Source organism: Ambystoma mexicanum, chromosome 1p (genome assembly GCF_040938575.1).
Source record: "Ambystoma mexicanum isolate Mex_15411 chromosome 1p, UKY_AmexF1_1, whole genome shotgun sequence".
Lineage (NCBI taxonomy): Eukaryota > Metazoa > Chordata > Amphibia > Caudata > Ambystomatidae > Ambystoma > Ambystoma mexicanum.
Window position 1 is genome coordinate 122,744,791 of NC_090921.1, and position 25,999 is coordinate 122,770,789.

General features: G+C 45.3%; 1 protein-coding gene across 4 annotated transcripts in view; it reads right to left on the minus strand.

Moving 5' to 3' along the window:
• The window catches only part of GNB2 (G protein subunit beta 2), a 447,265-nt gene that overhangs the window by 365,401 nt on the left and 55,865 nt on the right, over positions 1–25,999 (minus strand). Inside the window, exon 1 of one of the 4 annotated variants that reach the window (XM_069644815.1) lies at positions 10,638–10,920. The exons of 2 other annotated variants lie outside the window; for them this stretch is intronic. The gene's annotated coding sequence lies outside the window, so the exon portion shown is untranslated. Of the gene's footprint in view, positions 1–10,083; positions 10,443–10,637; positions 10,921–25,999 lie in introns of those variants that run through there. One more of the 4 variants, XM_069644797.1, reaches the window with a different exon arrangement.

Genomic DNA, 25,999 nt, shown 5'->3' on the forward strand with positions numbered 1-25,999 from the left:
CGAAAACATAATTTGCATCTCATGTATGAGGCGAGATATACTAGATTCTCGTTCCCCAGGAGGTAGCACCTGCTTACTGGGATGCAGGGCACCGAGGAGCTTCTTTTAGCTCTTGATCAAATCATTTTTTTTAAAATCCCCGTCAGTAGGCAGGAGCTACCTATGGGGGTGCCCGGTGCTAGCGCATAGCACGCTGCAAGTGTAACGTTCAGACAAGAGACAAGTAAAGTTTTGGGACCATTATATGCATGATCTATTCGGCTTGAAATGTGCACTAGCTGTGCTTTTTTGTATACCTTGCCAAACTATAGAAGCTGTTGGTGTCAAGCTATCCAGGCGCTCCTAGAGTAGAAGCAGGTATTAAATAGTTCCTAGTTCCGGCAGGGGGTGAGGGTACACACTTTTCCGAGGTGGGTCGAGGTCTTCTACTTGGAAGACATGTAGGACAGTTAGAAGCACTCTCACACTGGTCATTATCAAGGGTGAAATAAAATCCCATCCTGGCATTTGGGAGAATATAATTATATAGCGCTTAAATAGAACATGAACATTTACATACAATATCACCCAACCAAAGTTGGTACTAATAGTCACCTTGAAAGGATGAAAGGTCAAGTTGACCTTGCTGGGATTCGAATCTACACCATACAGATCACACAGAACAGCAAGCGCTCAATCCACCAAGCTATTTTACCAGATGTATATTACCGTCTTGTACTTGTAGGCTAGCATTTATGTGTAGGGGAATGCTAAAAACACCATCATTAATCAGAGAGCATTTTCGCACTGTGTCCAAACAATGAACAGTAGGTTGACGCCTTACTAGCTCTGGTGGAATTTCAATTTCTCATATTAAGCAGGTACTTTGCTTGACTGGTGTGGCAGAAGTGATTAATGCCATTTACACTGGTTCATCCCAGTAGTGCCCTGCGTCCTTAAGTTTTTCTTGCTGCCTTTTATCTTTTGCAGTAGTTAAAACGATAAGTGCAAGGGTCAAAACAAGGATTTCATTAGCGGGAGCTCAAAAGTCAACTCCGGGGTCCGGCATCATGCAGTAAGGCGAACCAGGAACTGTTCCAAGCCTAACACAAACTCCCATTTGAAATGCAAACTATAACTGTGTCCATTGTTTATGACCCATTGTGATTTAAATGCACTATAGGTCTGTCTAAATGTTCATTCCCAAACATACAAAGTTAACGTCACTTGGGTATGCTGCTATGGCACCGGTTGGCCTGGGAAGCCCAGTGTACCTCCGGGTAGCTGTTGCTTACAAGACAGCCCGACTTTCTTAAGCTATAAACAGGAGCTAAATAGCTATCAGCAATTTCGAACCCAATCCCCAGGAGCTGGTTTTAGCACCCACTTATCAAATATCAATTTCAAACCGTGCATATTGTCCACTGACAAGTTAAGGTACATTACTGCAGAAAACAGGCAGTAGAAAAACCAACAGTTTCGTCTTGCCAGGAACTATCACAATGGTATAATTTGGCAAGAAGACAGCAAAAGCAGGAACATTGTGTTAGGACTATGCAAGCAGTGGCTGTCAAATGCCAAATAACTTACCCTGCTTATACCTGCAGGGTGTGAAATTGCTGCAGGCTATTTAGCTATTGCTACTAGCCCATGAGAGCCAGGTTAGCCAACAGCTTCCTAAAGCCACTTTTGGCTTCTAAGGCTTACTGTATCTGGGAAAGAGCATAAATAACCGCTGGAGACATCTCGAAGATATGTAAAGCATGATGAATTGTATATAATGGATACAAAGTTACAAGTTTGCAGACCACAAAAAAGGTACATTTCATACTAGCTCGTGCCTACTACCCAGGAGCTCGTTTGATCTCCCGAAATCTTCATTTCGACTGAATTAAGAATCAAGGCTTGAGAAGAAACTGAGTAGCAGGGAATCGTTGAACAGGATTTGACAAGGAACCCCCAGTTTTAGTTTAAAGGACTTCGCCGAATCCCATTGAGCGACTTTATTTGGAACACGACGCTTAATGCTGTGCGTTCCATTTCCAAACCGTGAATCCAACCAGTTGCAATCTTTTACAACTGCACCTCACAGCAGAAAATCATGCCAACCGAGTGAATGCTCGTCTAATTGTTTGGCATTGTACAGTGATGAAATGAGGTTACATCACAAAGATAATACCCCATCGCCACAAACCTCTCTGCCTTATTAGATATTGCAGGAAAGAATCAGGGTACAGAGCTTCACTATGGTCTAATCTGGTTTAAAAAATAAGTTATAGATGTTTGGATAGAAAAGGCACAGGTGATATGGCACAGTCAGTTTCTATATAGGAGGCAAAAGCAGCGTACCCAGAGTAAAGAGTGAATGGTGGAATTAGAAGCAGTCAGAAAGTAGGCAGGACCTGTGAACCAAGCCTGGTCAAAAAACATAAGCTGTGTTGGGGGTCTAAACCAGAAGTAAACATTTCTAGTTCCAAACTACTGGCCAGCCATAAAGTCACTTGCAATTTCAACTCCAAACACACAGAGCACCATTTCTTACTAGCCAAGAGTCAATCATATCTAGCCAGTGGTGTGACATGTTTCAAGCACTTCCAATACAGGACTTGGTTTCTGTGAGATCTCAGCTAGAGCTCAGAGTTTTATATCCAAAAATTGCATGAAAATGCACCTTAGATGTTTGGCGAGTTTTTAGCTGCAAGCTGAAATTCAGCTCAAGCCAGGGAGACTTTTCCTTTTCATACAGCGGGACGTCTCCCCTCTCGCAAACGCTCCAGGTAGTTACTAACTGGCCCAGGAGGAGGGAGTTTCTCCCGTGCAGACCGTGCCAGTGTCTACACATCTGTCACATTAAAGGTTTAATCCTAGAACTACATGGAAAGCCCACAGTTAATTCAAAGGTGAGTGCTGCTTACTACAAGAGTGAAGACCAAAGCATGCACAGAGCTGTAAAAGGCAGTTACTGCTTGAAACGGGACAAAGCAGAGCAAGAAAATCTGAATACCATTAAACGTGATACCGCTTGCATTAATGGCTGAGATCCAAGTCTTTGGGCGTTATGCTGCACCGCAGGGTTGGAGGGGAACCAAAAAAAAAAAAAGAGGCCCTGGAAATAATAGTCAATTTTCAGCAAGCCCAACCATTTTCCTATGAGAACATTGGGATATAAAATATGTTGCCACACAAGAGACGCAGAGGTCTACCAGGAAATCGCCAGAGTTCCCTATAGGCCAGTGCACCCATGCTGAAACCCCAACTCAAAATCCCTCAAACATCCTGGGTAAATCAGGTCACCCACCACAGCAGGAAGCCATGTGCCATACTGTTTTCCTAAGAGGCCACCGGGTGGTGAACTGGCTAAAAACAAAGCAATTGGGTGCATTTTGCTTTAGAGAGTAAAAATGTACCTGCTACTAAATAGATGGGAAAAAAAAAAGCATACCAGGCAGCCCACCATATTTCCACTCTCACATATATGTCTCAATCAGTGGTAGCAACAGATCAGTGCAAAAGGAAGGAGCTCCAACATTGTTACTGCCCGAGGTGAAAAAGGAATGTAAATATAAAAAATACATTTTACCATGCGCTTTAAATAACTAAGTGCAAAGAATGGCTACTAAAAGATCTTTTCCAGAGGTAAAATATATATACCCATATCTGAAAGGAATTAAACAAATATATATTTTACTCAACTTCAGAAAACGGGGTGAATTACTGCCACTTCAAGAACTTATCTTGGGCCCTATTCAGAGAAAACCCCTTCACCCGGTCTAAAAGAATGGCACCAACAATTTAAAAATAAAAAATTAAAGACTACATTGTGGCAGTGCACTCATAACCCATTAGAAGAAATCTCAAACAATCACAAAAAGTGGCCTTTGCCAGGACGTTGCAAATGCCTTAAAACAGGCATGGCAACAAAGTATTTTATGTACCCACCGTAAACTGGCAATATATTCTTGTGCCTTTAAAATAGCGCCCAATTCGTGCCACTTAACTCTTAAAATATAGCCAGTGATTACAAACCTCATCTCCTTGACCTTACATTGGCTAACAAGGGCACAAAATGCTAGGGTGTCATCTCTGGACACACATCAAGCCACCTAAACGTCTAAGGCCATCATCACCCTGCAACACCCACTCCCGCACACATTCCACATAATGCAGACCCTCCAGCTTATGGGGATTTTGCTGTCCCGCAAAAAACCGCTGCTTTGCAAAAACACCCACAAAAATGTCAATTTTAGATTTTTTTTTAAACTCAAAGGACCAAGGGGCTCAACTCTTATTCTTGGACTCAAGAAATGAAATGCGCAAGCACATTCATCACTTGAGCAAAAAAAAAAAAAAAAAGAGCAGTCCGATCCACAAGGACATCTTAATGGACGCTTCTTATATGCGCCCATTCAGATCTCCTTTTTCACCCCTTTGCGCAAATCAGGGGCATTTCTGCGCATTTAAAAGTGCATCCCAAGTTGACAATCAAGATGCGCTTTTAAATGTGCAGAAATGGAAGGCCTCTCTATGCGGCCACTTTAAATATGTGCACGAGGGGTACCACTGCTTTACAGGGTCTTAAATGACCCTACTGACTTATGAAATCATTTTTTTTTTTGGTAAGTGTGACAGCTGCTGTCTCACTTGCATTTCTGTTCCACAAATGGGGTAGAAATGTGTTTTTTGGGTTGCATTTTACAGTGCCAGTTACGGTGAAATGCACAGGAAGCCTGAAGACCATTGTCGGGAGAGCGTTTCTAACACAAACGTATTCAAGGTGGCTGGCCAGGGCATTTGTCCTACAGCTCTGCCCCGTGGAAATGCGCAGGTCACCTTTCAGATTAAGGTGGCCTGCTCATTTCCAAAATGGCTCATCTAAAAACAGCACATCTTCTGCTCTATTTTTAGATGCCCCATTTATTTAGAACAAAATCTACAGTTTTCTACAAAAATGTAAAAAATGGTCACAAAATCTGAGAGAAAGGAGTGAGACAGGAGTGATGGGTGAGCTGTGGCATGGTAGGCAAGAAAGTGAAGGGAGATCAGTGGGTCAGAGGGGGAAGCAGTGGGCAAGAGAGCAGAGCGGAAGCAGTGGGGTGGTGGCCCAGAAATCAGAGAGTGGAGGTACAGAAAGTGAAAAGAACGTGGGTTCAAGGTTAGTAGTGGGCTGCAGATTGGGAGAAAGGATAAGGGAAGAGTGATAGAATGGGAGAAAGGATGAAAGATGCAGAAGTAGCATGCAAGAATGAAGGACTGTATACTGCGGGAAGAATTGGGGAGCGTACGGTGCGAGTATGATTCGGAGTTTGGCAGGGACCAGAAAGCGCAAATTGTGACTTGGCAGTGTGACAGAGCATGCGAGTATGTGTATTACTGAGCGTGAGGTTCAAAAATACAAGTTGTGATGGGGAATTGGTGAGACTTGTGTGTTGGGTGAGAGAGGTGTGTGGGTGTTTGCGGGATTGGGGAACATAGAAGGGGAATATTTTCAACATTACAACTGATAATGATTAATAACGTTAATAGGCATGCACATTAAGCCAAAAAACAGCCAAAACAAACACTGTTCTGCCAAGCAAGACACCTAGGACTCTTCCTAGTTGATATAAAAGATACATATATTGACACCATGGCCCTCTTGTAGCCTTGCACACAGCCTCTTTCCTGCAAAGTACCAATCTTGCACCCTCCAGTCAAAAATTGTGCTGCAAAAAATTCTGCCATAAATAAAAGTTTGTGCTGCAAAATTTGCCATTTCATGCCGCAAAATCCTGGAGGTTCTGATAATGGCCTGCAGCAGCGCATGGATTCATCAATATGCCCCTCGAAATAGCAACCACGCTTGCCTCCCGCTATCCCACCCAAAAACCAGCATCACCAAAGGGCCCAAAGCACCACGGGTGCATGCACGTTTCAGAACTGGCACCATACGAGTCAAAAACTGACAATACAAGGATTTGCCAAACGCTTCGGTGGAGCTTACGAGTCTAAATAGGCTTGCAAATATTTAGCAACCAACCATTTGAAGTGTATTACTAAAAATGTAGATATTCAGTGCCCAGAATGTGTACTCGTCACTGGCAAGTAATAACCAACTCTTGCAGAGTAATTAATAGCAAGCAGTGTGCATGTCTAGAATCGAGGGGCTGTTATTTGGCACCCGATACTAGCTTGCCATCTTACTTGTTTTTTTACTCAGTACATGCTCTCAAAGGACACAATGACAGGCAACGAAACCTCGCTAATGCCATCACTGCCCATACTATACCTAGAACGTCAAACACCAATGGAGTTCGTTAAAGCAATGTTCAGGGCTCCCACATTGGAAATGGACCAGTATAACTTTAGAAAATGTACATCGGTTTCAAAATGATAAAATCTAAAAGCACACAATTAACTTGAAAAAAAAGGGACGCTGCTCCGTGTTGCCATTTTATCCCTCCGATTCATTCGATAGCATTGCACTTATGAGGGCCCACCAGGATTACACGGCAGGGTCGGCGTGACAGAGGTAACAACGGGAATGCATTGAGGGCACTTCAGATGTGACGATTATACAAACATTGCCGAGTTTTAACACGAGTAACTACACCGACTGGTCTGCGAAAAAGACGGAATCGAAGAGCGGCGTCCACATTTGCCATGCAAATGAAAATGTCAGGTTATGGTGTCTTTGGAAGCAGACTGTAGCAGATCCTGCAGCTGCAGTGTGCACACAGACAAATGAACCCACATTCCCTTCCCGCGTGCAAAATCAACATAAATCGCGCACAGGGTTCCAAGAGCGAAAGAAAAACACACTGAGCGATGCATGTACATGGCCCCAGGAAAATGAAATCGTCGCCTCTACCTTAAACCGACATCCATTTCCTGAGCTTCCATAGGAAGCAAGCGAACGAGCCAGCGAGAGCCTACTCCATTTTCCCCCTTTGTGTTTCCTAGCCAGCCGCCCAACCATTTTCTTATTCCCTGCGACGGGGAGCACCGCGTATTCAAAGAAGGGGGGAGGGATACATATCTAGCGACAGCCGATTAAATCTACCAAGTATGGAAAAAATAAAAATGGCAATATAACCTATTCAACAGCCACAGTGTGTGTGCATCGCCGGGGCAGGTCTACTAGGGGCAACATCAGCAATTATTTGGGGCGGGTGGCACTTTAAAGACGGTGCAAGGGCCACGACGTTCTGAGACTCAGGTTATAGGCGTGGGGGCAACGAGGTCACGCCCCATCAAGGAGATGGGAACATGACGTGCCTCGGCTTTGGGGGAGGGGTTATGGATATTGAAATATTTCGCAGAGTATGGGGAAGAAGTTGGACTTCAAGGTATGGAAATTGGAAAACGCCGTTTAACATTAACTTGTATTGCTCAACCACTGTCAACGCATTTAAGGGTTAACAGAATAACGCATCGTTGGTTGTATTTTTAGACGCGGTGGTGGGTTTTGCACGTCAAACCAACCAGGTCTTGGTGGGGGATGCCGCGGTAAGAAAAGAGGAAGCATTCGAAGAATCGCGGGGTGGAGGAGATGGCACCCCACGCAGACACGTCTTACACAAGGTGCAGATTGTTGCAATAGCATGGATATTCCGGGACCCCATCGGCGAGGGTGCAGCTCAAGTAAGGGGCGGATCTTTCAGAGATGCCCGCGTTATAGGGGCGCTGTCGGACGGTGGCAGCAGGGCGGAGGCACCGAAGCAGAATGCCTTCGAAGAATAAAGGGGCGGAGGGACTGCAGAGCGCTTCACTGCAGACCCGTGGCCGTCCAGAGAGGGTTTCACGTCTGGGCACCAGGCAAAGGGGTGCGTCGACAGAAGATATTTCATGGTGCACTGGAAGGCCACCCCCTTTCGCTCTTTTCAACCTCGATTTTATATGCACATCAAACCCCAAGTTCTCAGCCTTCCGGTTCATAATAGGGGGAGACTTATGTTACACCCACAGAAGGTGAGGCATGTGCTGCACTACACTATTCACAACAATGATCCCAACAGAACAAGAACCAGTTTGGACAGCGCCTCAAATCTCAAAGTGAGATGTCGTCCAAGGACAACCAACCTCCAAAAGATTCTTCCAAATACTCAGGGCAAGAGGAATTTCCAAAGAAATTGCACTCACCCTGAATATGTTATCAATTGCCAAAGCCTGCACGGTTGGGGATACTTGCAAGAGGGGGTGGGGTTATGATTTGAAAGGAATGCACCAGCCATTCTGGCAACGTTCACATGTTTACAGGGGCAATGCCGGTAGCCACATTTGAGGGAGTACCATTGCAAGTATAGGAACATTTTGCACAGATTGCTTTTCCGAAGAGGATGCACAGACCTCAGAACACGACTCCGCACCCCTGCAGAGAGGGGGATAATTTGCTTTTCCATAGAGTATGCACAGGCCCCAGAGCAACACAACTCTGCACCCATGCAGAGAGGGGGACAATTTAAATCGAGTTAGATATCAGGACAACAATGTTCTAAAAAAAATAATAATGGAGTTAAACTTAGATAGGATTGACAATTGCCCAATATTAGCAAACAGTCATTAAATACCCTTTCACCAAATACTTGTCCATCAATATTTACTAGCATTGACCAAACAATTATATTGCTTTAGCACACCTCATAACATACATAATGTTAATAGCACAATGTACTATGTCTTACAGCTCTCAGAAAGATCAACCAACCTGAATTGCCCTTTCCAAACTATCGCCTCGATAAATGGACCCCGAGTGTGCTTTGCCTAGAAACCCAAGCAAGGATGCCCAACGAGGCTAGAACAAATCACGGACAATTGTCTAAAAGCTTGCACAAAACAAAGCCAGTGTTTTTCGTCATTCAAAACCATCCAGCCGCTACAGTACTGTGTGGCTATTAATAGTGGAGGTTATACCCAGGAAGAGGGAACCCCAGTTTCAATAATGGCGGGGGGGAATTGAAGATACGGTCCACCTACAGGCAAGCCAGGTTCCTATAACAGAACATGAACCAAAAGGTAAGTCTTCAAAACAGACTAAGAATATAAAATTATCCAAACAAGAAGATGTTAATAGCTACTCCTACAAGTCATCTTCCCATGTAAGGATAGTCCAGCAACCAGTGTCACAAGGCAGAATGAGAGGGATGGAATCCATCTTCCACCCCATTACCACTGTAGGACACATATAATAAACAGGCCAGGCCATCCACAGGACACGTAGGGGGCAATACTAGGAATGGGTGCAAGTGCCTTACAAGACTAAAACGTACAAACACCACAAGCCATGTACCCCTGAATTATAGACATGTTCCAATAACAATGTGTGCACACACCACGGTAGAGAGTATATTCCACACCCTCCATCCCGCCTCCTGGATACAACAGACATAATTGTGAGAACATGTATAAGCCATGCACATAGCTAAAGCCCAATGTGCTCGCCTCACGAACAAGGCCATACGACATGGGCTCGATATGGCAAAGCGAGCCTTTCAACGCCTCTTCACAGGTTCATCATTTGGGTGCCAAGTGTTAATGATGACATTATTACAGCGCTTAGTGATAGGAGATATTCTGCATGAAGCAATAGATACTAAATTATAGAACGTACCAAATGTAACGAGTAGAGGAGAAAAGTAACGCGCCCCAATAGCCACCGAAGGAAGGGGGCGGCGCCAGGCAAATTGCCAGGAGATGCATGAGTTTACGTGTGCGGGGGATGGGGGTCGCAAACCCATTTACAACTGGTATGTTACAAAAACGCATACGATAACAGGGGCTTGAAGCTGTACTAAAATTAACACCCCAACAAGTTAGTCGGGGAGCTCAGCCCACTATATTTTTACCATAATAAGGTGGGGGGGGGGGCATATGACAGATGTTTCCGTTGCACGAGGTGCGTTCAAGTCCCACAAAAGACGATCAGGTACAATGCATGATTGGGTGCTATGGTATTGTGCACCCCCTTTACTCCGCGGGATGGTACTAATAACAGGGGCTACATAACCCCACCCTGGGGATTATCCGTTCACAATTAAGCAGGGTGATGAACACAAAACGAGAGAGCCACACATTGCTTTTTAAGCACTACCGCACCCTGCCCGTTCAAATGAAATAAGAGGAGCCTACCTGCCGGGGGAATCCCGCCTTCCCCCTCCCTGCGAGCAGGGAATGGTACTGGTCGGCGCCTTCCTCCTTTAGTCCGTGGGGTGCCAACGGAAAGAGGTAGGGGAGAAGGAACAACTCCAAAAAAATAACAGTCGCCCCAAAATGGTTTGCCCCCCGTAAAACTGCAAATTCCCAAACAACAAAAGAAATCCGGTGACCGGAGCCCGTCCTGCGAAATAAACGCGTACGCCGCTAGTCACTGGGATCCACGCCGGTTATTTCTATATCCGACTGTCCTTCCGCCGCCCCCCGCGCCCTACTCCGTTTCTAGGCCGTCAACGCCCGGTGCCCCTCCACGGCGCCTCCTGGGTAGAATGACTGGAGGAGGAGGCGGCGGCGGGCATTTCCCCCCGCCCCCCGCCTGACTCAGACCGTACCACTGCCGCCAATAGGGGCGTTCTAGAACCCGCGATGCTCTCGGATGGCAAACAAAAGCTCTACGCGCGCGCCTAGCTAGTCCGGGAGTCGGGACACATCAAATTCAACGGTTCAAGATAAAACATTCACCCGCCCACCCTTCCGTTTTTCGTCTTGGAGATAATGTCTCAGCCCCTGCCCTCTCTTCTTCTCCGATGGAACGGTCTCCGCCGCACCCAGCGCTGAGAAGAGGGCTGTACCACTCCCCCTCTTGGGCGGGGGGACTGTTTTTTTGGCAGTCTCCGACCGGCGCTCCCGTTTGTGCAAAAGCCGTTAAATCCTGGTTCTTGATTAACGTATTAGTGACAGCTTTAACTATAGCATGAGGCACGGCGGCACACCGTTCCCAATGTTACTGTAGGCCGCCGACCCACAATCTTTAAGGCCGACAGTCACGTGACGTTTCCTTTGGCTGTGAAGCTTTGCAACCATTTCCTTGTTTTACAGAAGAACCATAGAGCGCGAAGGGGCATCCCCTCTGCACAGGCCCTTGCCCTCTATGGTGCACGATACATGTCCATCTGACCCTGTGATTGGACGTGAGACCATGGCACACCTTGGGGGGCAGCTGACCCTCTAGCTCGCCCCTGGAACACTATGCTGTCCAGCTGCGGTTCATTTTTCCACACCCTCGTGCCACGTTTTGTTTTCCTCATACACGCATTACCATTTTTCGTTTACAGACATGCCTTCATGCCCCATTCCGTTTGCAAGATGCTAGTCCAGTTCCTGTTTTTGGTTTTTACACTTCGAACCAGTCCTTACAAATGGCACTTCGTTACTCCATTACGAATAGGACAGTTTACAAAATGTGGATAATCATGTTTCCATCGAGCTTGCATGATGACGAGAACGCAATGCAGAGGGAAGTAGCACTCAATGCCAACAGAGAAAAGGTAGTTGGTGGGTGTTAAAAAAAAAAGTCACAGTGCAAAGAGCATGTAGTGCAGCAAACATAGGGGCAACAAAGGGTCAGGGGACTATCAAAGGCATCCGGGAAGAGATGGGGCATATTGGACAAGGGGAACCCCTTATGCTACCCCTCAGCCTATTCAAGGCGCTCAATCTCTAGTGGTTTGGTAGGATGAGATGGAACATATTGGATGGGATGAGGGGCGCCCCTATGGTACTCCTCTACCTACCGGGTGTGCTCAATCTCTGGTGGCTTAGTAGGAAGAGATGGGAAATATTGAGTGGGATGAGGGCAGCCCCTATGGTACTCCTCTACCTATCCAAAGCGCTCAATCTCTGGCGGCTGAGTAGAAAGAGATGGGGCATATTGTATGGGATGAGGGGAGCCTCTATGGTACTTGTCTACCTATTCGGTGTGCTCAATCTCTGGCGGCTTAGTAGGAAGAGATGGGTCATATTGGAGGGGATGAGAGGAGCCCCTATGGTGCTCATCTACCTATCCGGTGCACTCAATCTCTGGTGGCTTAGCAGTGCATTGGACGCTGTATCATGTCAGTCTCCCACACGACGCTGTTCAGGAAGCGCTCTCCCTCTTTTGTGAACAAAGCGCATCGTCACAAGTTTGTCTGCAAAACTCGTCTACCTTTCCCACCACTCGGTCCTACAGGGTTTATGCGGAATTACGAGTGCTGGCAATTGAGGATTTACTTCCAGCCATATGCTTGAAGTAAACGGAGTATTTCTCCTGAAAAATCAGAATTCGGCAGTGCCGTTAAGATGGCAATTCTCTTAAAAACCAAAAGAGATGTTCCACACATTTGTTATGACGCTAAACACTTTGTGTAAGGGTTTTTCCCACTTTCTCCATTTTAGGATTTAATTCAATCTAGTGCATATTAATCTGCTGATGCAACCTGCCACGCTGCTATAACTGTTTCATTTAAATGTTTAATCAAGCTAAACACTGCTGCATTTTCCAGTGACTCAGAATACATGGAGCTTGAAGCATGTATAAAGCTATACCTGGAATGTCTCTTTTATTCAATATTGATTGAGGTGGTATGATTTTGTGACACAGATGGGAATGTTCCAATGCCAGCGTTAGTTTGGTATGGGGGAGGGACTCTAGCGGATGCATTTTACAGCCCTCAAGCTTCTTGCCATTAGGCTAGGCTGTTCACAGAATCCATCAACAACATAGTATCACATGTGGGGCTAGCTGTTCAGTGCAATTGATGAACTATGCAACCACTTAGCTAAACTGTTAAAGCAAACTAGTACATCTGGTGAATGATGCTGGCCGTTACATATACGGATTAATATGGAGAACAGGCTCGTGGCTGGTAACAAAGGGCGACGTTTGAGCCCCTTGGTACACAAGACACTCATTAGCCTCCTGTGTTCGGTAGCAGTCAAGATGCCACAGAGTAAACTTGAAGGACGTTGGGTTCTATCTTCCAATCTACTCTGAAAGAGGGAGCCTGAACTATCAGGAAATGGGTGGAATAGCAATTAAAATGGAAACGGGCAGTCACTGTGAGCTGCATGGCGGGTGGATAGAAAACCAGTGATATCATTTGTGGGATGTATTTACCCATGCATCCTAGCCCTACCTCAAAACTGTGCAGTACTGACATGAAAACATCATGATGGCCAGAGCTTCCCAGAAAATGCATAGGGAAATGCATGAAGAATAGGCTGCCATTCATTTTTGCCGATGTTATGGGCACAGAAGGAAACTGCCTAAAACCACCATTGGACTACCCACACAGTAGTCTGAAACCATTGGGAATGGCAATGCTGATTGCCAAATGCAACCTAGAATTGTGGGGAATTCATTTCTTAAATCCCAAAAATGGGTGCAGTACCAGTACTCACCACTATCCAAAAGCCGGCGTTTTAAAACCACTCTGTTTCCCTGAAGGCAAGTCAAAATGCCTATTTTCAAACATTGCAATATGTGCAAAATATTTACTGAACACCAGCAGACATTTGGCAGAATGGAGTTTTGTGTGCCTACAAAATCTGGGAAATGAAGATCATAAGACAAGGTTTATAACAAGACTGACTGCTATGGAGTCAGCAGTTTAAGTTGCACTGGATTTAAAGACACTAAAATCGAAAATGTTTAGATTAAATGAGTGACCTACTTTTGAGTGTCACATAGGTTGCAATTGTTTAAATGTCATAGTTTTGCACTTAGAATCAGCATTCTAGCTGCATGTGTAAAATTGCAAGTTAATTTAAAAAGCAACAAATAACATGACAGTAGCTGAAAGTCTGGCTTAAGGAACTTAATTCTGCCTGGCCACTACCCCCATCAGGAGTGAAATTTGAGTCACCACTGTGTTCCCAGGCCAACCTTCCTTTTGCTGCCCACACTAAGGATATGCCATCTATCTGATAATTGAATTATCTGTGCTCTGCAAGAGAGTGAACAAAGCCCTCTTCACTCAGGCAAAGGTTTTTATTACCGCAGTCGTAAATTGTAGCTTCCTCTTGGCAGGAGCTGGGAGGAGCACTGCCTGTGAGAGCAAGCTGGCTTGGCAGAAACTGGAAAGACTGGTTTCTATACCATGTGACCTGGGAAACCACACCCCTTTGGAGCCAGAACATAACTTTAAAGAGATGAATAACTCATAGAGCGGACATGTGAAAATTTTATAAATGATACCATAATTCTTGTGATTTTTCTGCCCACATTTTAAGAGGTTTTTCGACCCGGTGGCATGTTCAGGGGGGTTTTAGCGGAAAAGTGGATATTACTCTAAATGTATGCATGTTAAAAATCTGAAACTTCATCAGTTAATGTCCCTACTCCCTGCACACATGTATGTAAAGTTGGGTCCATGTCAGAAATTGCAAAATCAGTTAAAAAGTGAAATATGTGCCAGTTCTGAATGCAAGCTCCCAGGAAGAGCAGAGTTTGAACAGGGTATACCTCCTGTAATGCATGATGGGTGCATATGATTTTAAAACAATATGTACCTCTGCAAATATGTATTTGTTTCAAATCTAGATTTGTGTGTAAGTTGACAGGAGGAGTGGACTCTCTGCAGGCTGTAAAATGACATCACTCTGACTCACAGTTCATTCCCCAATCAAATGATAAATGGAAGTTTGACCAATTAGAAGCTGAGAGAGAGGTAGGGTCAGTGATGCTAGAACACACCCACATTCTAAACACATAAAAGCAGACAGACAGGACAGATAGGGACCTTCCAAATCCATCTGCAGCGGGACGCTCTGCCGGAAAAATCCATACTTACCTCCATCAACCTCCAGAAAGCCAAACTAGAGACTTCAATCTATCCAGAACTAAGAGACCAGACCAGAGAGAAAGCAGTGCTGTACCCAGAGAGACCCAGACCAGCAGAGAGAGCTGACCCAGATCACTGTGAAGTGCAGAGGCCAGACCAGACCAGACCAGAGTCCAGTCTAAAACCCTGACCAGATCCGTGGCGAGGCCCACTTCACTCAAGAATATAGTGTGAGTACCTAGAAAACTGTGCAGAACCAATCTCTTAGTTAAAATAATATAATTCAATCTATTTAATCTAAGTAGAACTGCCTCCTAACTGTCACCTGTCATTTGTAAAGCTGTCACTTGTCATTTCTAGTTGCAAGCTGCACTTGTCATTTTGAGCTTTTGAAATTTGCAAACCCAAAAACGACCTTTATTAAATCGCTCATATCTCCGCGACCGTTTGGGCTAGAGACTTGCAGTAACTTTCCTCTGATAGCTTAGAATCGTAGCTTTGAATCGCACCAAGAACCGCATTCCTACCCCTTATAGTTTTACCGCAATCGCGGAACACGCATCCGCGAATTTTACCGCGATTTGCAATTTCTTCACATGTAAAAACTGCTGCTGTTTGCTTTCCATTTGCCAGAAATTCGTTTGACCTGCTAACTATCCCTGCATCATTGCTAGTGTGAGCCTGGACTAATATTAACTAGATACCACTCACCTTGAACCTCTGAAAGGGAATTAAAAAGCATTTCCAGCATATTTCTCATCCATTGCTAGCACATCTCAAAGCATTTGGGCCTGTGTTTTCAAAACTCCTATCTGTGTTTTAAACTTCTGTTGTCTAAGCTTGGGGGGGATTGAACTGATTACATTGATTGCATTTCTGAGAACTGTGTGCTTCCTTCCATTTCCTTGCATTGCATCAAGGGGGGGAGGGGATTGCCAGAGAAAAGTGATTACCTTGTTTGTTGAAATCATATTGAGTATTTTCTGTATTGCATTTTCATTCAACATTACATCCATTTGAACTCTATAAAGCATTTTCTACCACATTATACTTCTGTACCTCTTTACCAGTGTGCTACCTTATCCATTTCATGTCAACTCATTAGTGATTATAAGAAGTGTGCTAGCGCCAGATTCTCCGTTGTTGATCTTTATCATATCAGATTAAGTGTGCTATTCAATTATTAATTTATTATAAAGCGTGATATATATATCTATTTTAAATTATCAAATAAACCTTTTAAACTTGCAAAACAGAACTACTTCTTGGCTCAGTGGGGTCAGGGGGATTCCAAGAGAGGGGTGTTATATAGGGGTAGTCATCCAGAACGCATGAACTGGACCTAAAGATATATCAATAAGGGTTTTCATTCAGTATTATAGACTAGGCGTTGACTTAGCTGTAGTGTTGAATTGAATCCTCTTACACATTCTACCCCCTTTTAACATAAAATACAAATTCGATTATCAAATTAGTAAATCTTCTATGATACTTAGGAATTTTAAAAATGTATAGTGAGAAAGAAGAATTTGAAACAACTGAGGCATGAAGCAGATCCAAGAGTGTACAAGATTGTATGGATGTCAAATTTGGCTATCCCTAGCTGAATACGTGCATCACAGTGTTTTGTTGGAATACCCTAGGTCTTGTATTGCACATGTGCCCACAAGCAATGTGACACATGACCAACAAGCAATACTATGAATACGGAGAGGGCAGGTGAGTGCATATCAATGAACCAGCTAGGTATTGCCAATGGGTTCATAGCTAAAAGCGTGAATGAAATTGAGGTTTGGATCACAGAGTTTACCTCTAGGTTTGTATAGCACAAATCCTCCCAAATAGGAATGGAAAACACAGAGGAGAGGATTTATGACAGGGTGATAAGGGATAAGAAGTGTGAAATAATGCAGGGACGCCGCAAGCTCAAGGCACACTCATCCTTAAGTGATATTCCATCTATGACTCGGAGAATAAAAAACAAGTACAGAAATTTCACTTGCTGGTGGAAACATAATTCTAAGATCATGGAATGGCAATACCTAGGTAAGACCCTGAATGCAGAACGTCTCTCTAGCATTTGGAAAGCCTTGAGTAAGGCCAAAGGTAGTAAAAACCGCAAGAATATAAATCCAATTGGCAGGAACAGTGGATAAAGCATTGGACTACCATGCCAGCCTCAACAAAAGGTAGCATGCAAGCTCCATACAAATACATAAAAAACCCTAAGTTTGTGATTGAGTGTGAGGACATTGTGTACCGCATTAAAAGGCTTATGTCCTCCAGGACACCCAGTCATAATGGTTTAGCGAATGTAATTCTGAAAAAAGAACCGGCTGCTTGGGCCAAACGTTTGGAGATATTATATGAAAAAGTCATCCAGGAAGGGATGATCCCTCAGGCATTGCACACAGCAATTCTAATTGCAGTTCTCAAAAAGGAGGATGTGAAGGACCTGGTGAACTATAGGTTGCTATCGATGCTAAATATCACTGGGAAAATCATTGCAACATTCCTGCTACGTGATCTGCAGGTGTGGGTTAGTGAGAAGGGGCTGCTGGACCAATTCCAGACCAGATTTAGGGCCGGCTGTGCCACTGGGGACAAGCCGAGACTCATGGACATGTTCACTGAAAGCACTCGTAGTAAGAACAGTTCAGGGCTATATGCACTTTAAGTAGAATTTGAAACAGCTTCTGATTTAGTGAACAGAGACAGGCTGTGGAAAAAACTAGAGGTCTACAGTCACCCTGATCATATCCTCTACTTCATTACATTTTTACATGAGGATAACACAGTGAAGGTTAGACTGGATGGTGAGGGGACCTTAACTACTCCTATTAAGACAAACCAAGGGGTCAAACAGGGATGTGGACTGGCCCCCTTCCTTTTCTACCTGTATATAGCAGATATGCCATTGGCTAGGAATCGAGTTGTAAACTGCCCTCCCAAGTTATCTGGTCAGGGCTGTGCGTCATTGGCCTACGCGGATGATTTAGTCATCCTGGACCATACATTCAGTGGCCTGAAAAGGATGGCATTACAGTTATGGGGTTATGCTGACGAGAACGATCTGGTTATTAACAGAGAAAAGACGCAGTTGATGTTCTTTGGAAAGAAAGGAGCCAAGAGAATTGCTCTAGAAATGGATGGTTAAATGGTTGGCTATAAAGACCAATAGAGATACCTGGGAATAGTAATGGAGCCACTGAGAGGCTACCACAAGAGTATTCTAGAGCAGATCAGAAGGGCCAATCAGCTAACGGCATTAATTACCCAATATGTAGGGCGCACTGGGGGCTTCACGGTTCCAGGTGCAAGGATGCTGTACCAGCAATGCTTTATCCCCTCAGTCCTTTCTGGACTAGAGGCCTTGACAATGTCAGACCTAAAGTGGCTCCAGGTGATCGAAAGTTAATTTTGGTGCAAAATCCTAGGGCTCCTGCAGTGTTTTCCCATTGGAATCATCCGACTAGAGCTGGGGTTAATTTCCTTGACAAATTTATTAAAACAGAAAAGAGTAATGCTTTACATTAAATCAAGGAAAGCAGCGTTAGACCTGCTGTGGCACTTGCTTGGGGGAGAAATGGAGACAAAGAAGGCAGAGAGCTATGTTGTCCAAATTATGAGTCAATTCAAGAAGTTGGATTGGTGCCCAGATTTTGAAGAAAAACGTGCAGGTCATAAAAAAATCAGGTGGTAAATAGAATGGAGAGAGAAGATTGGTTGGAGAATGTTGAGCACCCGACAAAATTAAAGCAAATTAAATTTGTTTCTAGTATGCTTTACGAATTCCAGAAGCCTTAACCTTTATTTTACTCTTTGTCCTGCCAAGGAACTGCAGCGTTTCATACAGTTGTTGTGGTTTAATCGGTTGCCAGTATTGGCCAACACAGGAATTATTCTGAAACTCCCAGCACAGTATTCTCCTCACTGCGTTTTAAGGCAATAAAAAGTTCAAACGTGTGATCATGAATTCAGACCCCATGAGTTCAGTGGAAATGGTATTGCGATGGAGCCCCATAGGGAAGACTGCCTGAAAGGAAACAAGTGTGGTATTACCACTGCAACAGAATCAGCCATACTGTTGTGCAAAAGTTAAAGGCTAAAAAAATGATACATTTGAGAAGGACTACTAGCTTCTCTATATAAATGTCACGTTTCTACATCTATGCCTCTGGGTGGCACTGTCTGCAGACCTGCGGGATGTTTTCTACCATCTTCAGAGAAGACCCTAAATCATGATTTAACATTTCCTTTCACAAATCTGTATATCTGAAAACATGGACTTCAATTCCCATAATGCACCTTGTGACAGTTCTCATTCTCTGGTTATTCCTATGTATCAGTCTTGAAACCACAATCCCCAAACGCCCTAGATATCCGTGCTCCTTCCACTTTCCCAGGACCAGAGAGGGAGGAGGCAGATTACCCTGAGGTGTGCTGCTCCAGGTGCTGCTAATGAGCATGCTTCAGCACAGGGCAGGTAAGTATTTAAGCAGCTGCCTGCAGGAGCACAGGGCTCTTGCATCGAGTTTGCGGCCAGCCCTTTGTGCCTACAGCCTCGGAATTCTGCTGATTCCTGCTCCCTGCACTCCTTGCCTTGCAGCCCTGCTACTCTACCTACTTTCCCCTGCCTTCTGCCCTGCTTTTCTGTGCTTTTTGCACTGCAGCCCCGCCCCCTGCATGTAGGCTTGTTACCTGTCTGCAGCCCCTTGCTCTCTACTACCTATTGTCTTGTCCCCTGCCTGCAGATCCTTGTTTTATACTCATAGTCCACGTTATCTGGCTTTAGCTTCCAATTTTCCAGTCTTGAGTTATCTGTCTGCAGTGCTGCCCTTGTTATTCCAGTCCAGATTTATAGTTTCTTGAATTCCGTGTTACCATTCTGCTGTTCAGTCCTTGTTTTCCTAGTCTAGAGTTTGTCCTGAGTTTTCTTGTTCCTGGTCTATAGTTCAGTCCGCTGTTGCTCGATTCCGGTTCTTAGGTTTTAGTCTGTAGTTCCAGTCTCCTGTACCATTGCACTTAGATTCCTTTCTACTTGCTTTTCCTCTTTCATTCCTGGTCTCTGACCTGAACCTTGCTTACTTTGACTGTCTATTCTTCCCCAAATATTTCTGTTACCGTTCTTGTCCTCACTCGTGCTTCTGTTATTCCTGTATTCAGAGTTTGGCTGCTGGGGTTCCGAGCAGGCAATCTCTGCCCCTTCCTTTGTCTCATTTTGCTTGTAGTCTATAGTGAATTTAATTTAACGGTGTGTTGCGTTCTGTTCCCTCAGGGGGCATCGGCTGTAGTTTCGGGCTGGACCCTTACAGGTTTGTCTCGTGTAAGTACACTCCTTGTTTGTGCCCTAGAGTCCAGACACATAAGTCACTCTGGCTGCTCCCTTCCATGGGCTGCAGGGTGTGTGCCTGTAATAGTAACTTACACAGAGGCATTGATAGTCCCTTATATCTGTGGGTAGTCTCTAGTCCAACGTGTGTATAAACCCCTAGTGGGATTCCTCAATATTTGTCCAGTGCATGGTTCCCATCCATTCTTGCTCACCATTGAGGTCTGCTCTTTCTTCCTGTTCCTTTGTTCCGGGTTACCTTGTCTATTCTTCCTTCTTGTAATGCCTCCTTCTGTATGTATTTGCCTGTCCCTTTATATCAGCACAGCCACCCCAAACCTACTTGGTTGCCCTGTGTAACCCCTGACAATAAAGCAATAGTCAACCACATAAAGTGCTAGACAGTCATTGTTAGCAGGGTAAAACAATGCACGAGACACACAGTGAAGATGAAATGCGAGCTGGTGCACAAACCAAAATCAGAACAAGGGCTGAAATAGCAATGTCAACTGGTCCATATAATGCATCATGGCATCCCTGGAAAAGTACAGAAGTGAGTCAATACAATCCAACGCAGAGACCCATGGAGCGTCCACCATCACTAGTAAGCCAATTGAGTGAACCAGTTGGCATAATACTTCCTGTGGGTTAAAGATGTGATGAGAGTCAAAGATATCTGGACACCATCATTCACTGTACCCCCCCCATCATTCACTGTACCCCCCCCCCCGGGATAAATTGTTAGTTTCCCTAGATACATTTTTATTGTGGGAAGTGTTAATATTTGTAACAGTATCTAAGTCATTAGCACAGCCTCGCCTCGAGTATTGTCTGTTGGAGGCGCCACATTTGGGGTATAGGGTCTAGTTGTGTAGGCCACATCTTGAGAGTTATGTCCCCCATTCTGGAAGCTTCATCTGGATCATTAGGTCCAGTAATGAAAGACGCATGTTACGGGTGGATACAGATAGTCTCAGAAAGTACAGAGGGGAGCCTACAGCTTAGTGAAAAGTATATACAAGACATTTTAAGCAGAGTAATGTATGGATTTACATCCATATAGGTTCAAGGGGAGGCCGAAGACCTTGAAAGGTATTGGCTTATTTGATTGTTTATAATCAATCGAATGGTACATTTGCCAAATTCGTCCAGTACCATTCGATTTATTATAAAATATGCCGAACATGGGAGGTGGGGGACCGAAGAAAACAAAAGGGGGAAGAAGAAAGGGACCCGGCAGCGTCGAATCCGGCCCATGTTAGAGGGACGCATCTAACGCTGCAGGGATGCAGGGGTCGTCCTGGAGGCGAGCAAGCAGGTAAGATGGGGGGATGGGGGTGGGCACATTTGGGTTGAATGTGAAGAATGATTGGGGTTGTTTCTTTAACTGGTAATTGTTTGCATGCAAGCAGATTTATTCATTAGACGAACAAACCCTTGAAACACCCACTGGTATAGTAACATTAGAGGCAAGAAGATTACTACGTTTCTGAAACAAGAGGTCATGAGATATAGCTTGTCAGAAGGAGAATCACGAAGAGCATCATTTTTCAAAAAGAGGGTGGTTAATGGAAGGAACGGTCTTCCAGCTGTGAGTGCAAATACTGTGACATGCATATATGGTTATGACTCACTGTGGGCAGTCACCTTTCCATTATTGCTTACAGAATAGCAGACTACAGTTGATATGCATCATATAACCACGTGAAGAAAAGGTACATATTTCTTTATTTCAATGTTTTTGTTATACTTTTTCCCTCGACTGTTAACATTGTTAGTATTATTTAGGGTGGTTGTAAAGACAGCGGAAATATTTCCTTTTGTTAATTATAGCAATTTTATAATTTTTAGTGCCTGCCCTACCTAACCTGCTAGGAAGGAGTTTTACAATCTTCCAAATAGAAACACACCCTATCCCAGTGATGCTTCTCATCTTCCCATTCTCTAGTTGGCAACCACTTATTTATTATATGAGGTCATCTTTCAATGTAAAAGGGAAAAAAATGAAAGACCATGTTAAGCAGCTACCCCTTTCTTTCCCGTCCTGTTTTGATCAAACACCTTATCTTTTTTATTCCTTACTTCGCTCCACACAATGATAATGGCCAGCAACAGATCTATGCCGCTGGGTCCACCAGGGAAAACGCAATGACATCTGTTGTGGGTCGGAAGAAGGAGTCAGACACATTGAGGACATTCTGAATTATCTATAAGGAATTATAGAAATGACACACATCTTTCCCTATTGCTAGAGGAAATATCCTCCCTATCTAAAAGAACTAAAGGTGCTAGTCCATTCTCAGGCAGTCCAAAGTAAAAATGCCCTCCATCCAAACTAACTCTATCTAACCCTACCACTATATATAACTAAATGAAAGAGGCCAAGATAATACCTTTCTGATAGTCCCAGAGTTTCTCTATATATGGGGTACAGGGAATAGAGGCAACTCTTGAGAAGATATTCAGAGTACGCTTTGAGGGTTTTGCAATTAACCCCATGCAGGACTTATTATGTGAAGGGAAGCAATGCTGTTAACGCTGAAAACTGAGTGGACAGGGGTCATGTAATGCGCTAACTACACTATTATATTACAGATTTAAGCATGCAATACAAAAAATATGGCAAGCCTTTCAGGAGAACCTATCCCTTCTAGTATAGCGCGAGTTATTATAGAGCCACCTAGATATATATGATAAGTAATTTATAACGTGCCTGTACACAAATGTTTCTAGGCACGACAAGACAAGGAAGGGGAAGAACAAAGAGAGACAAAACAAACTATCTTACTAAGCCATGTGTCATTCAGATCGTGCAAGGGGGAGGGAAGGGGAGAGTGCAATAAGCAAGCTCAAGTAAGTGCCGCAGGGGTGTACGAGGAGGCAGGGGACTGTACGGTTGAAGATACAGTCCCTAGTGCGCAGTAGGCCCGGAGGCAGTGCATGGGGCTACTGGACGTGAAGGAGCCTGGTCCCCATAAGGTTCAGAGGATGGCCAGGTAACCAGTTAGTGCAGGGGAGAGAGAGAGAGAGAGAAAAAGTAGAAGCAAAAGGGAGGGTTTTGAGTTGCATTCGGAATCAGAGGTAATCCTGCTCAAGTATGAAAGGCAGGGAGGCTGTTCCAGAGGGAGGCACTAGCCGAGGAGAGAGATCTACCCCCCAATCTCTGCCTGGAGAAGCGTCTGACCCTCAGATAGTTGGAGGTGGATGAACGGAGGGCTCGAGAAGGAACATGCTTAGGAAGGGAGAGTTGGATGCAGTGTGGTCCCCGGCCCCAGAAAGACTTGTGGACACTACAGGGAGTCTTGAACTGGATCCTTGCAGCCACAGGGAGCCAATGGAGGGATTACAGAGCTGGAGGGATACAAACACTGGGCTGGAGGCCAAGAACAAGTCCTGCAGTCCTGTTCTGGATTAGTTGCTGAGAGCGAAGAGTAGAGGCAGGAAGATTTAGAAAGAGGCTGTTGCAGTAGTCTAGCCTAGAGAGAACCAGGGCTTTGGAGGCAGTGAACCTCTGGGGAAAAGTGAGAAAAAGTAGAATACCTCTAAGAAGGTGCAGCTGGTAGTGGGGCTTCTTAAAGACGTCTGTGATGTGAAGGAAGGAGAGGGTGAAGTCGAAGATGACACCAAGATTGTTTGCCTCGCAGGTAGAGGGCCCATGGAGGGCAGCCAGAGTGAAAGAGGGAAAGCGAGAGCAGGGGTCCCCATGAGAAGGATCTCAGTCCTACTGGCATTAAGGCAGAGATTGTTGGAGGCACACAAATTACTAAATTGCGGATATATGATCAGGAATGAGAGGAGAGGAGGCAGCAGGGAGCCTGAAGGAGAGCCGAGTGTCATCTGCATTAACACTGAAAGTCAGGTGAGAATGTAGCGATGAGGTGGGCAAGAGGTGCCAATTAAAGGTTGAGGAGCCAGGGTGAAAGGTTAGAGCCCTGGGGAACACCAGATGTGGAGAGGGAGAGGTGGTGGAGAGAAAGGACCCCAGTTGGCCCGGGGAGGGTCGATGTGTGAGGAAGGAGGCTAACCAGGCTAGGGCCTGATCCATGATGCCCAGGTTGTCACAGAGATGATTTATCAGGATGGCGTGTCGAAAGCAGAGGAAAGGCCAAGGAGGATGAGGACAGAAGGAAGGCTAGAGGCGAGATTAGAGAGCAGTTTCTGTGCTTCTGGCTGTTCTAAAGCCAGATTGATGGTCGTGATAACAACCAACAGAGTCAGTATGTAGAGTAAACTGGGAGATAGCCGCTTTTACAGGAGGTTGCTCAGGAAAGGAGCGATAGAGACCAGGCAGTAGTTTGCCGGAGAGTTAGGATTGGCTGAAGGCTTCTTAAGGACCGGGTCCACAAGGGAGTGCTTTAGGGAAGAGGGGAAAGTTTCAGTGGCAAAAGTGTGATTGCAGAAATCGGCCAAGGCCAGAGCGAGGGTGTTGATGTGGTCCTGGATGGATCTGGAGGAGCAGGAGAGCACCTGCTTGGATGACACTTTCATAGATCAGACTTGTCTAGAAACATCGTCAGGGGTGAACACAGGGAAAGAGGAGAAAGGAGGAGAGGGAGAGGCAGCGTGAGAGGGACCGAGAGAGGGAGAGGAAGAGGCGTGATAGGACAGGATGTCCCGAGTTGTGAGAAACCAGTGCCATGCAAAGGGCCTGGGAGGGAACAGGAGAGGTGGAGATTGCAGCCAGATTGGCCAGCTCCTTGCAGATTTTGAAGAGCTCAGCCATGTTATTAGAGTCCACAGAGATGCAGGCTTGGATGTAGGCTCCCTTCTTGAACAGGACAGAGTCTGTATTGCCTTTGGGGCAGGCGGCAGGCCAGTCTGTAAGAGGATGCGCCTGATGCCTTCCACCTCCTCTCAGTCACCCTAGACTTGCTTTAAGGGTGGCAAACTCGTCGTACTTGGAAGTGGGTTTCAACCGGATCCTCAGGACAGGGGCAAATACAGCAAGAGTATTAGAGATAGAGAGATGCAGGTTAGAGAAGGCTGTGTCAGATTGTGTGTCAGCCGCAGGCGGAGGAGGAGAGAAAGTGAAGGCCTCCAATGACACACACTTTATGGGCCGGATGAACTAGAAGGTGGGTGGCAGTGCCGGGGTTCGCTTCTGCTGGGGGACAGAGTGTGTCAAGTGGGAGGAGAGAAGAAAGTGGTCAGCCCAAGAGAGAAGAGTGGTGAGAGGGTTAGAGAGGGGGATGTCTGAAGGGATGAGAACATCCAGGGTGTGCCCGGCAGAGTTTGTCGGGCCGGAGGGTAAAGTAGAAAGTGAAAGAGTCACAGAGATTGTGAAAGAACCTAGAGCAGGGGTTAGTAGCATCCAGTTGGAAGTTGAGATCTCGGAGGAGGAGAAGTTGAGAGGTAGAGGCAAGTAGAGAGGAGAAGCGGTGGCCCCACTCGGCGAGGAAGGTGACCTGGCCAGGTGGCCTGTAAGTGGTGGCCACAGTGAGAGAGAGGCCAGGAGAGATAGAGAGCCTGCAGACCAGGCATTCGAAGGAGGAGCAGGCCTGCGTAGGAATGACAGAGATAGGGATCCACTCCGGGTAGATCAGAGTTACTCCACATCCTGGACAGTAAATTCTGGGTTCAGAGAGGATCTTGTAGCCATCAGCGGGGTGAGTGTTAAATCCTGTGACAAAGCTGCAGAGAACTATGTCTCAGTGGGACCGAGGACATCCAGATCAAGTTCTATACAAAACAAGTCTCCTCCCTGTATAGAATGATTAACGTGCTAAAGGTGGACACAGAGAATAAGGCTAGGGAGAAATGGAACGGCCTGCTCGGAACAGTAATAACTGACCAACAGTGGAGGGTGGCTTGCATGCAGACCAGGAGGATCTCCATGAACAGTAGATAAGGGTTGACTCATTTTAAGTTTTTGCATCAAATGTATCATCATAGACCTACGAGTGTGATAGATGGCACTACCCTCAGGCAGATTTTCTACATCTGTCATGGGAATCCA